At 44.3% G+C, this 13,352-nt stretch overlaps 1 protein-coding gene across 4 annotated transcripts in view; it reads right to left on the minus strand.

The window, feature by feature from the left end:
- Positions 1-13,352, minus strand: part of cadpsa (Ca2+-dependent activator protein for secretion a) — a 335,946-nt gene that overhangs the window by 104,920 nt on the left and 217,674 nt on the right. The gene's annotated exons all lie outside the window — the stretch shown is intronic.

Here is a 13,352-nt window from a genome sequence, read left to right on the forward strand (position 1 = left end):
TGGAATCATCCAATGGTTGTTTGTGAAGTCAGCAGGCCAGCCTGAGTAGATCAACGTCGGTAGCATTCATGTGCTAATTAGAGCTATTCGCACCTTTGCAAAGGCGCGATTAACCCCGCCCCCCACCGACAGATGGTTCGTTTCCGACGATTTTCGGAGCCGGCGAAGTTCCCCGTAAACTTGCCGTAAATCGCCGAAAATCAACGAAATTCGCAGGGATTTACGGGTCGAAAATGTGGTTTTTCATGCAGTGTATTCGCGTGTCCAATGTCGGGCCCCTTTGACCTCAAAACCCATGTGGAATACAGCCTAGCTACGCCACTGAGCATCGCACATGATCACTCACATCTAGACTCATCTTGGGTCAGTACACAAGAGCTTGCAACCTTTTATAGGTCTTGTACCTTCCAAAATGGCCAGATAGTGGGTCATTGTGGAAATGATGGAGTAACTGTGGTCGAAGTGAAGGAGGGATGTACACCTGGTATAGAGTCTTGTGGGGTAATTGTAACACACGGTACACTTTATCCTCCAAAATTGTATATTTCGATGTAGGTGTTTCTGTAACTTCCCCGGTGTCTGTAATTTTCTCGTACAGGCTGTGAATGTCATCACCCTCTTGCTGTGCCCTCCAGATGGCTTCATCTGTAACATGGAGATGCTTGGATGTATCTCTCTTGGAACGTAGCACAACAGCGCAAGTAGCCAATGATTGATTGAAGTCAAAAACTGGGGCCCGGGACAGAGCATCAGGTACAGTATTATATTTACCTTTAAGATACTCGACTGTGAAAGAAAATTCTTGGAAGCGAAGAGCCCACCGGATCAGTCGTGTGCTGGGTTTATGGGTTTTAAAAACCCAAACAAGAGAAGAATGGTCGGTGACCACGGTGAAATGTTTGACATCCAAGTAATATCTCCACTTCTCTATAGCCCAGATGACAGCGAGACATTCCTGCTCGGTCGTGGAGTAGTTTCTTTCAGCCTGATTTAAGGTCCGGCTGGCAAAAGCGATCACCTGTTCTGTTCCCAGTCCTGTCTGCTGAGCTAGGACGGCTCCTAACCTGATGTCACTAGCGTCAGTATACACAACAAAAGGGAGGTTGAAGTCAGGATGCCCCAGTATTGGAGGAGAAACCAGTAGTTGTTTTAGGGACTCAAAAGCAGCCTGACATGAAGTTGTCCAGATAAATTGTGCTCCTTTTCGTTTGAGAGTATTGAGCGGCTCTGTCAGCTGGGAGAAATTGGGTACGAACCGATGATACCATCCTGCCATCCCAAGAAACCTTTGAAGTTCTTGGATGTTCTGTGGGATGGGAAATTCCTGTACTGCCTTTGTTTTTTCAGCATCAACTGCAACTCCAGCAGCTGACACAATGTGACCAAGGAACTTAAGTGATGTCCGGAAGAACTGACTCTTCTTCATGTTCACAGTGAGGTTAGCGTCTCTCAACTTGTCCAGAACTGCTTGTATGTCATAACTGTGTTGTTCAAAGGTGGTTGAATAGATGATAATATCATCCAAATAAACAAAACAGATTTTTCCCCTTAGGTCAGATAAGACAATCTCCATCAACCGCTGGAAGGTAGCTGGAGCGTTTTTAAGTCCAAACGGCATCACCTTGAACTGATAGAGGCCAAGGGGGCAGATGAAGGCAGTTTTTTCCTTGCTGTCCTTATCCATTTCCACCTGCCAGTACCCACTGTTGACGTCCAAGGTGGTAAAGACAACAGCTCCAGCCAAAGACTCCAAAATCTCCTGGATATTGGGCAAGGGATATGCATCGGTCTGAGTAGCTGCATTCAGCTTCCTGTAGTCAATGCAGAACCTTGGTTTTGGGTCCTGTTTTTTTGGCACAAGCACTACTGGAGCAGCATAAGGTGAGGTCGAGGGCTCGATAATGTCTTTTTCCAACATTTCCTCCACCTGTTCTTTAATAATTTGGAGCTTGGATGGTGACACACGATAAGGTTTCTGTTTGATGGGTACCTCATGAGCGAGGTAAATTTTGTGCCTAAGTACTTTAGTACTACCTAATGTGGCTGTGCAGACATCAGAGTTGTTCTGTAGTTGACATAACAGCTGCATTTTTCCAAAGTCATCCAGGGAGGAATTTCTGATGGCAGCCTCCAGGGGATCATGACAGGGCGGAGGAGGTACCAGACTAGCAGGTGCTTTTGCACAAAAAAGCAAGGTGAGCTGCATGTTCAAGTTTTGAACTTAGTACAGGTTGTCTTAAGAATGAGTACCGGTGTGTTTTATTAACTTTGAACCAGTAGACATCAAATTGTAGGCCAGAAAAATGGATATAGTTCAGTCCAACTACTGCAGGGAAAGCGAGGCTGTGAACAGGCAGAACAACACAAGGCAATGCTACTGACTGAGTCTGAATGGTGACGGTCATTTCATTCCATCCTAAAGGCTGTCGTCCTTCTCCATCTGCCAGGTACAGAGGCCCCCTTGTCCAGGGCTTTAACACATCCTGTTGCCCTTTTACTACTGACCACACACTCTCACTGATTAGAGTGTATGAGGACCCAGTATCCAGAATGGCGGTTCCTTTCCATGGACCAACTTTCAATGGCACTATCAGTTGGCAGGGGAGGGTACTGTCGGAAGGAAAAACAGAGATTTCTGCTTCAGAGTGGTTTTGAGGAACAAGGGAGCCAAGTGTAGCATGACCTCCTTGGTGGTAAGTTGGTCTGTTTAGGTGCTGCTGCTGAGGCCTAGGTGAAGAAGAAACTCTGTTTGAGTTTAACTGGGGACAAGATGCTGGTGCATGGCTTCCTTTACAGTGCCAACAGTAAACTTGAGGGGCTTTGTTAGAATTGGGTTAATTTTGTTGCCCAGGGTTCTCCCTGATAGGGGGTAGAACGGTGGGGTCAGATGCAGCAGGTTTAGGGTTTTTCTTTAAAGTCTTCCTCTGCTCGTAGTGTGACTGATTCTCTCTGTCCTTTTCTAGTTGCTGACCCAGGCGGACAAGTGCATCAACAGAGGTGACTCTGCTGCTCCTCAACTGACTGGCTAATTGAGGGTTTATGTTCTTTAAAATCATTTTAATGATCTCCTCTTCTTCAATGTTGGCTTTCCAGCGTTTGCACAGGGCCTGGTACATGTAGGCAAAATCTCGCACACTTTCTCCCTCCGTTTGAACTCTGTTTCGAACCCTCTCTGCCATTTCATCCTCATAATCCTCTGACAGAAATGCAGCACGGAAGTGTTCCTGAAATTGTTTCCAGGTATGAATTTTATGACGGGCCACATCCCACCAGTCTCTTGCAGTCCCATGGAGTACATTTCTTAGGGTGGCAATGAGCTTCTCATCAGTAAGGGGATTAAGAGCTAGGAAATCCTCACATCTTTCCAGGTACTGAAGTGGATCTGATGGATCGTTTAGACCTCCAAAAGTGGGGAATACTATCCTGACAGGACATGTGCCCATGAACCTGCTCCTTGATTCACCTTGAAGTGTGGTTCCTCCAGGTGACCCAAAGTTGACCTCTGGCACATCAGGATGTGTGGTGGAGTATAATTGATGGCAGTTAGAGGTGAGTACAGGTTCTACCTGTAGATTTGTTTGAACACTAGCATGCCCAAGGGTGCTGCCTTTTCCTATGTTAAACTCATCTGACAGTGTTTTCATGGAGTCTTTGCATGAAGAGAGCTCCTCCTGCAGGTAAGTTATGGCCTCAGATATGGGGGTGAGGACAGAATGAAGATCCTTGAGCAACTCAGTGTGATGATGTTTTAATCTCCATCCAAGTGCTGTATTAAACTGTGTTCTCATATATTCGAGTTGTTGATTCATGTGTTCAAAAATACTCTTTTGTTGTTCATGCAGTAGATCAGTCATTGATCAGTCACTGCTGGTGGTGTCTTTGCACTTTAGCAAGGGTTTCCAGCAGCTGTTGAATCTCAGGATTAAATGATTTGTCTGCAGAGGATGAAATAACAAACTGAGATTTCTTCCCTCCGTTTTCCTCACTTTCCATATTTGCAGGTTTCAGGGGAACCACAAGGTCATTGACAACAGAGAGGTCCATTTCCATGTCCAGCAACAAATGAGATGTTAGTGGTAACTCCGGAGCGGCAGAATGGATTTCCTGTGATCCTTCCATTTCATGTGCACTCTCTGACAGAGCTCCCAGAAAGCAAAAATCCATTGAATCAACATTGAGATATGGTCATGACTTAAAATTGAATCAACATTGATGTCAGACATTGAAAGTAACATTGAAAGCGCTCTTTATGATCAACATTGAAAAAATGTTGAATTTTCAATCAGTCTAAACATTGATTCAATACTTATTCAACTACATCATTTTCAACATTGAAACAATGTAGAATTGTCAATTAATCTGAACATAGAATCAATATTGATTCATTTATAAATGCATTGAAATTACATTGATTCTACATTGCAACAATGTTATTAATTAAAGGACCATTACAGCACTTTTCAGCCTTCATCTGTAGGTTTTAAATATGCTTTATGCAAGGCAAATTGCATGAAGCATACGTGATTTGAAGCGTCATTTTGCCGGGCGACGCGATGGACGCGATGCGCGATGGACGCGTTGGCCGCGAAAATCGCTCTCATCGCGTCGCCCCATCGCGTTATTGCTTCATCGCGTTATCGCTTCATCGCTCGAGTTGAAAAAGTTGAACTTTTGCGGCAGATTCGTGTGAAGACACGCCGCGACAGCCTATCAGCGTTGAGATCGTCATCGACGTGCTGACGTATGGACGTGGTCGACGAGAGAATGAAATGGCGGAAGAAATGTTGTTGTTGGGCGGGCTTGTTGCGCGACGCGATGACGCCACAAGGGGTTTTTGTACCAGCGTCAAAACTGGAGCGTCTGGCGCGACGCGATTTCAGTTGGAGTGCGATTAAATAATTTTCATCGCGTTTGGTGGGAACGTAGCGTTAGCCTGGCAGGGGGCAAGTAAAGCCTGGTGGCCCGCCAGGCTTATAATACACTGGGGGAAACCCTGAACCCTCAGCGTAGCCTCTGCACACGGACACACTAGCGTTAGCTAGCGTTATCTAGAATGCTAGCACTAGCTAATGCTAACGACGCTAATAAGCTACAACCTCACGGTAATAATTCACAAAGTTGACATGCTGGTGAAAATACATTGTGTTCTCATTAGGACTTACCAGTTTGTCTTCTTTTGTCACTCGAAGATAATAAAAGCCGCTAAAAGCTGCCAACCGCTGCCAACTGTTGACTGGTTTGAACTGGTTTGGTCTCAGGAGAGAGCAAGTCTCGTGGGCGGGGGCACAGGTGCACAGCCACAGCATGCCATACAATGAAACCATGTCTATTTAATGTTGACATTTCAACATTGAAAACCCAGCATCTATACAATGCTGATTCAACAACATTTTTTCAAATGTTGAAATGGTAGCTCTAATTAAATATTGAATAAACATAGATTTTTCAACTTCAACGAAAAATAACCAATTTCACCAAAATTCAACGTTGAATCACTGTATTTTGCTATCTGGGAAGGTACATACAAGTTTTTCACCGCAGGGCAATGATTTAAAAAAAGTTAACATTAAGTCAAACAATGACTGCCAGGTGATGGTATCTGAACAGCAAAATAAATTATATTCTCAATGACTTACCAGTTTGTATTGCTCGCACACAGAGAAGAACTTTAGACACGGATGGTTGAATTATGGCAACTACAAGCCACAAAAGCGCCTTTGAAAAATGAAGTCCCTTGAGATCTCAATGGTCTTGCAGAGGGAGGGAGGGGGCGAAGCAGTATCAGCACCACACATTGAAATCATGTCAATTCACTGTAGGGCATTTCAACATTGAAAAGTCATCATCTATTCTACATTGATTCAAAAACTTTTTTTCAAATGTTGAAATGGTATCTGTGATTAAACATTGAATCAACATAGCTTTTTCAACCTCAACCAAAAATAACAAATCTGACCAAAATCCAACATTGAATTAATGTCTTTTGTTATCTGGGCTGCCATTTTGCTTTCCTTTGTTCCTTGGTTTCCAAAATAAAGATTTTATTGTCCACAATTATCACAGGTGCTTTTGTTTGGTTGCTCTTTTAAGTTATTCACGAGTGTTTTTTGTTTGTTTTTCAAATTTTATTTTGGGCCCCACGTTGGGCGCCACTTTTTATGTGACAGTTTTCTGTGGGCATGTGAGGGCAGGAGGTTTTTTTTTTCTTTCTTTTCGGGCGCCAGCCAGGTCTCTCTCCTGACATATAAGATGTTTGATTCAGTCAGTCAGTTAAGTTCTTACCTATTATTATTTTTCATATAACCCGACACATTTCTTTTTCCCCACATCAACATACACAAAGGCAATACATTTGACCATGCACACCTTCACTCATGAAAATAACCACCAAATCACAACAGCACAAAATATTGTAGTTAACACAAACACTGTATTTGTGGATCCCAGAGTCACAGCGTGGCAGTTAAGACAGTTCAATCAAAAAATAAATAAATAAATAAATTATATATATATATATATATATATATATATATATATATATATACAGTCTTTTCCCAAACACAAAAACGATGAAACCCTTCAGAACAAAGCAAAAAAAAATTCATAAAGAACAAAAAGCGCCTCAGTCCGAGTGATAGAAAAAAACCCAGAAAAAAACGACTACCTGAGTGGTATAGTCACTGTCAGTCTTTAAGGTTTTCAAACTGCTCCGGAGGGGTGGGGTTGCTGAGAGCAAGATGCGGGGAGAAAAAGTGGAATGAGGAAATGAATGAACTGAGGGAATAAGCGTACTTGCTAACTTTCAATAATGGAGATGAATGAAGATATCAGATTACCTGACAAGTTATGGCAAAATGGACGGAGATAAGAAGAAGTGGCAGGAGTGGATACCTGGATGAGGTCTGGGTCACAACGGAGACGGTGCGGGAACGTGGCGGTACGAGAGGTGAGGATGAACGGCTCCCTTTTCTGTACAGGAGCTCCGATGCTTTGTTGCGCACTATCCGGCATCAAACTAACACTGGAGGTGGAGATTTTTTATAAAGCAGAGCCATCCGGCCTCTGCGAATCGGTGCCGCACAGTGCACCAGAGGGTGGTTATGAGGGTGTGGGCAGGCTGGCTGTCACAATGTGTAACTCGGGTTACGAGTGTTTTTATATGAGTCTAAAAGCTGTGAGCGCAAAGTCTCGAGAATACAACTCATTTTTCTATGACTACGAAGTCTTCACTGTGAAAAGTGCTGAAATGATGTCACTGAGGTCACAGTCAAGTCGCAGGGGAAAGTAATCATCGGCGATTCCTCCAACTGCGCATGCGCATGCCCCAGACGCAAAGATGCAGGGCAACGTCACCATCTCCAGAGAGACTTCACTGGCAAAGTTCTCAAGTCTCAACCATTGGGCGTGAGACACATGGGGCTCTATTTTCAACTCCGCAGCCGGCGTGGTGCAGGCTGCACCGCCGGTGCAGTAGTATTTTTGAGCAGCGCAGGCAGGCGCATGGCGCACTTGGTATTTTGGTAAACCGAGGCATACAGAGGTGCGCCAGGATGGGCATTGCGGCGCAGTAGGGGGGAGGTGTCGGCATAATGAGCCGGCGCATTGGAATTTTCAACCATTTCGGTCTGCGCTGGCGGCGTAAAAGTGCGCTGAAAGCTCGCCACCCCAGACCTGGTCAACTCTGTGCGCCAGCGGCGCAAGTGGATCTTCATAAACCGGCGGAGTCGTGTGCTCACGTCACCAATACCTCACAGGCAGGTTTCCACAGTGTCTGGCATTTCACTGCGATCAATTATTAGCAACAGCCGCAATTCAATGCAACTATCTGATTCAGCACATACAGTCAGACCTAAATTTGTATATTTTGATCGGTATCTCATCTGACCACATCGAAAGCGTGTTCGGCACGCGTAATGGTCACTCAACCTGACCGAATGTACACAGGTGAAACAGGGATGTCTGGTGATCTGTGACTCAAACTGCCTGGTGACAAACGTGTATGCCACTTTCCCCGGGTCGACACATGACTCGTTCATCCCTGCAGTCTTTCAGGGGGACACCCCTCTGCATGGGTGGCTGCTAGATGATAACGGCTATCCACTGAAAACGAGGTTGATGACGTCATATATCACACCGTCAACAAGACGGCAATGTGGTTTTAACGGTGTTTTCAGCAGTGCTCGGTCAGTCATCAAACGCACACTGCGATCAATAATTAGCAACAGCGACGATTCAATGCAACTATCTGAGTCAGCACATACTGTACAGTCAGACCTATATTTTGATCAGCATCTCATCTGACGACATCACAAGCGCGTTCGGCACGCGTAATGGTCACTCACCCTGACTGAATGTACACAGGTGAAACAGGGATGCGAACTAATCAATTAACGTCGCTGTGCCAACCAGAATCAGCCGTGGCATCCTACAGAGCATATATACTGCATCTATCTCAGAGCACTCGAGAGACAGAGAGAGACAGACACACGGAAAAAATGTAAGTGATGATCGTTGTCTGCTATTACCCACGTCATTTCATTCCAAATACAAATGTAATCATAGTAATGCTTAACGTTATCTACAAAGATGGAGTACATCATTGCTTTGAGGAGGATGAGGAGCAGGAGGATTTACCATCTAAAGACCTCATATTTAGACATCAGAATCAGAATCAGAAATCCTTTATTTATCCCCAAGGGGAAATTGTTTTTGTTGCAGTGCTCCTTACAAGAATAGAATTAGAATAAAATTAGAAAAGAAAGAAAAGAGAGAGAACTATATATATAAAAAGCAAATATAAAACAAAATATTTATTTTGACAATATATATATAAACAAAATATACCACAAAATATAGAACAGAATATAAAACAATATATATATACTGAGAAAAATAAACAGTATATACAAATGGGAGTGCAAAGTAATACAAACGGATGTCAGGAGACATGAGTGACGTCAGTCTCCTGGAAACTTGCCATGCGCCTGGCGGGCGGCGTTCTTAAAGGTGAGGCGAGGAGCTGCTGTGATTGGTGAAGATTTGACTTGGCTGTGCCAAACCCACTCCACGCCTTCTCCCCTCCCTCTTTCCGAGTTGCGCCGCTGGGTGGGACTGAGATGAGAAGGAGGTGGAAATGCGCCGGTGGCGCAGTGCACGAAAATTCCAAAGTATGCGCTGCCACGGCCCATCGGCTAAGCGGACCTGACTTTGCACCGCGCCAGCGGCGGAGTCGAAAATAGAGCCCACGCACTTCAACCCATTCACATGCTCACACGCTATATCTTGTATTTCTCACACAGAGAATTTACCAGGATAACGCCCCCCAAGTTGCGCCACTATTTTTTAAAACAGTGGAACAGGTAGAGGAAGTGGTGATGTGTCGGTCGCAAACGAAACGGCTCGTAGAGCCGCTCTTTGAAGTGAACGATCAGAGCCATCTCCTGCCAGGGAGCCGCTTTGTTTTTTTTTTTATGCACTAAGCAGGATGGGGAAGGGCGGGGTTACAGACACAGTGCATGCACGCGCGCACACACACACACACACACTTGCACTAAGAAATGCTGAATTGAATAAATATTTTTATTTGTACCAATTTATGTATCATTTATCAGATCAGACCCCTGTCTCCACCCCAACCCTCACTGCCGCAGCCAAAATCTCACTCTGAACACAGTTCAAAACTTGAGAGTCCTGCACAGGTAACATCAATAATAATGTGCATAGCCATTATTTATTTCATAAAATCGAACCATTTTATACAATATACATTTCTTGAACTCACATACTAATTGCTTTAGCTTGGAAGATAAAGATATTTACATGCCGATGAAGCTAGTTTAGTGCTATCATTACTAGGATTAAAAGTGGGCCAGTGCTAATTAGTTACAGCTATGAAACATATAACGTTACCCCTCAAAAAAATGCACTGTCCTCATAATTTTCGACCAGAGCATTAACAATCAAGCCAGATTTGGGATGAGTTACTGTGAACCAGTAACTTATTGTCTAAAATTTATAATTTCACTCGTTTCAACCGTGCAATAAGCATGTCCGGGTTTATTTCTCCATATCAACCTTCTCACTCGTTCCATGTTAACTTTACACAAAATTACTGGTTCACATTAATTCATCCCAAATCTGGCTTGATTGTTATTGCTCTGGTTGAAAATTATGAATGATAGCACCCAGTAACGATAGCACAAAGCTAGCTTCATCGGCATGTAAATATCTTTAGCTTGCAAGCTAAAGCAATAAGTATGTGAGTCCAAGAAATGTATATTGTATAAAATGGTTTGATTTTATGAAATCAATAATAGTTATGCATGTTATTATTGACGTTACCTGTGAAGTCTCTCTGTGGTGGCGTTGCCCTGCGTGTTTGCGTCTGGGGCATGCACATGCGCAGTTGGAGGAATCGCTGATCGATTACTTTCCCCTGCGACTTGACTGTGACCTCAGTGACGTCATTTCAGCACTTTTCAACTCGTACCCGTAAACTTGAATTCATATTCACAGCGAAGACTTCATAGTCGTAGAAAAATTAGTTGTATTCTGAAGACTTTGTACTCACAGCTTTTAGACTCATACTCATACAAAAACAATCGTAACCCAACCCCAGTTTCACAGACTCACGTATATGACAGCAGAATTTTGTGTAAAACAACTTTTATGACACACAAATTGTTAACTTTGCAAATACGAAACTTTAATTATGGACATGTCTTTTTGACAGCTATCTTACACCATACACACACGCAAAGGGGAAAACTCAAAGCCACTGCTTCACTAACACTTAACAACTAAAAGATTTGGATTGCTATGTAATAGTAATTTTGTTGGACATACCTGTCCAGGAGGAAGAGGGCCAATTCAGGATCAGTTTTGAAACTTTTCAAATCCTACAGTTCTGTCCATCTTTTGAACAACCAACCAAGGGTTTTTGTTGTTGTTGTTGTTGTTGTTGTTGTTGTTGTTGTTGTTCTTCTTCTTCTTCTTCTTCTTCTTCTTCTTCCATTAACTCTTCTTTTTCTCTTTGCTGATCCTAATCCAGTAACAGCCATAATTACAAAATATGATGTCAAAAAAAATTCTCTGAAGAAAAATCTTGCCCTGTGTCCTTTTAACTGATTAACATACTACTCACTGCAAAACTATGTAAGGGAAAATAAAAACATAGGCTCTTTGGGTCTGCATGCTGTAAATCATTTCTTCTGATTTGAAGGGAATATGTGTCACAGTATATTCAGTCTCCTACCTGCTGCCATTTCCTTGTCATCTGCTCACCTGCCAGTACCTTTCCACTCTCACTCCCCTTGCCAGCCACACCCACTTGCCCACTCACTTGATCCTCACCTGATTCTCAATACCTATCAGTGCAGTATTTAAGCTGCTCTGCCACACTCACGCGTTGCCAGACTGTCTTATGAATAACTCTCCAGCATTTACTTTTGGACTGATCTCTTGTTACTGGACCTGCCTGCCTTTGACTTCACCTGATCTTATTGTTCTCTGGTAAATACCTCTGCCTTCAGTATCTGACTAACTAAATAGTTCAGAACGGAACATTGATCGTGCCGCATCTTGTACTTTCAGAGAGTGTAGTTCAGAATGGGACATTTATCTGTACTGTGGTTTATCCGTCTCTGTCATGCCTGAGATCAAAGTTGGTGAAAGCAACTTCTGTGTACTGATGGTACAATTGGGTCGTAAACATTCCTGGACGAGTGCTCAGAGAATGTGCAGATCAGCTGAACGGACATCTTTAACACCTCATTGTATCAAGTCAAAGTCCCATCATGTTTCAAGTCTGCCACCATCATCCCAGTGCCAAAGAAACCTTAGACCACAACACCCAATGACTTCCAGCCCGTCACACTCACTCCCATTATAATGAAGTGCTTTGAGAGGCTGGTAAAGGAGCATATCATCTCCAGACTCCCTCCCACATTCGACCCCTGCTAGTTTGGCTACCGGCGGAACCGCTCCACTGAGGACGCCATCTCCACAGCTCTCCACCTGAGCCTTGAACACCTGGAGCAGAAAAACACTCATGCTGTTTCTGGACTTCAGTTCAATACAATCATTCCACAGCATCTGGTAAAAAAAACTGGGATCCCTGGGCTTCAGCACCAGCGCCCCCCCCCCATCCCCTTGCAACTGGCTGCTTCCTCACTTCCTCACCGAAAGACCGCAGTCGGTGCAGGTCGGACAGAACACCTCCAGTGTCATCACCCTCAGCACACACTCCCCTCAGGGCTGTGTCCTGAGCCCCCTGCAGTTCACCCTGATGACGCATGACTGCGCCCCTAGGGCTGCCACCAACCACTTTGTGAAGTTTGCAGGCAACACAACAGTGGTAGGCCTTATCAGGGACAACAACAACCTGGCCTACAGAGAGGAGGTGGAGCAGCTGGTGGGCTGGTGCAAAGACAATAACCTGATCCTGAACGTGGATAAAACCAAAGAGATCATTGTTGACTTCAGGAAGAACCAGCCCATTCACACTCCACTTCTCCTCAACAACACAGCTGTGGTAGTTGTCAGCAGCACCAAGTTCCTCGGGGTGCACATCACGGACGACCTCACCTGGTCAGTGAACACTGTGTCACTAGACAAGAGGGCAGAACAACACCTGCACTTTCTGCGCAGGATGAGGAGAGCCCACCTGCCCGCGCCCATCTTCACTACTTTCTACAAAAGCACCATAGAGAGCATCTTGACAAGCTGAATCTCTGTGTGGTGTGGAGTCTGCAGTGCTGCTGACTGGAAGAACGTGAGGAGAGCGGTGAGGACAACAGAGAAAATCACTGGGACTTCTCTCCCCTCCATTCAGGGCATTGCACCCAAACACTGCATGTCCCATACCAGTAACATCATCAGGGACTCCTCACACCCCAACCATGGTCTGTTCTCCCTGCTGGCCTCTGGAAAGAGGTTCTGCAGCATTCGGTGCAGGACCTCCAGGTTCTGCAACAGCTTTTCCCCCCAGGCAATCAGACTGCTTGCCTCAAAATGAGTATTTTTGCACCATTGTTACCACCTCAGGTCACTCTTCACAACTGCATTTTAAATTAACCTTAGTATATATTTATGCTGCTTATTTTTAATTTACTGCATATTCCTGCTGCTATTTTCAACTTACTGAATATTCCCGCAAGTTACTCCACTCACTGTTCTATTTCACATACTGTATGTATTACAACAGGGGTTCCCAAACTTTTCCATGCCATGGCCCCCCAAACAGCATTAGCTTCTGGCCGGGGACCCCCTTTGCAAGCCCACCGACAATGCTACAAAATATGTAAAGAAACAGCAACTTTTAGAATGATTTTCTTTTATTCAATTCAATTCAA

The sequence above is a fragment of the Chaetodon trifascialis genome, chromosome 3 (assembly GCF_039877785.1).
Source record: "Chaetodon trifascialis isolate fChaTrf1 chromosome 3, fChaTrf1.hap1, whole genome shotgun sequence".
NCBI classification, from domain to species: Eukaryota; Metazoa; Chordata; class Actinopteri; order Chaetodontiformes; family Chaetodontidae; genus Chaetodon; species Chaetodon trifascialis.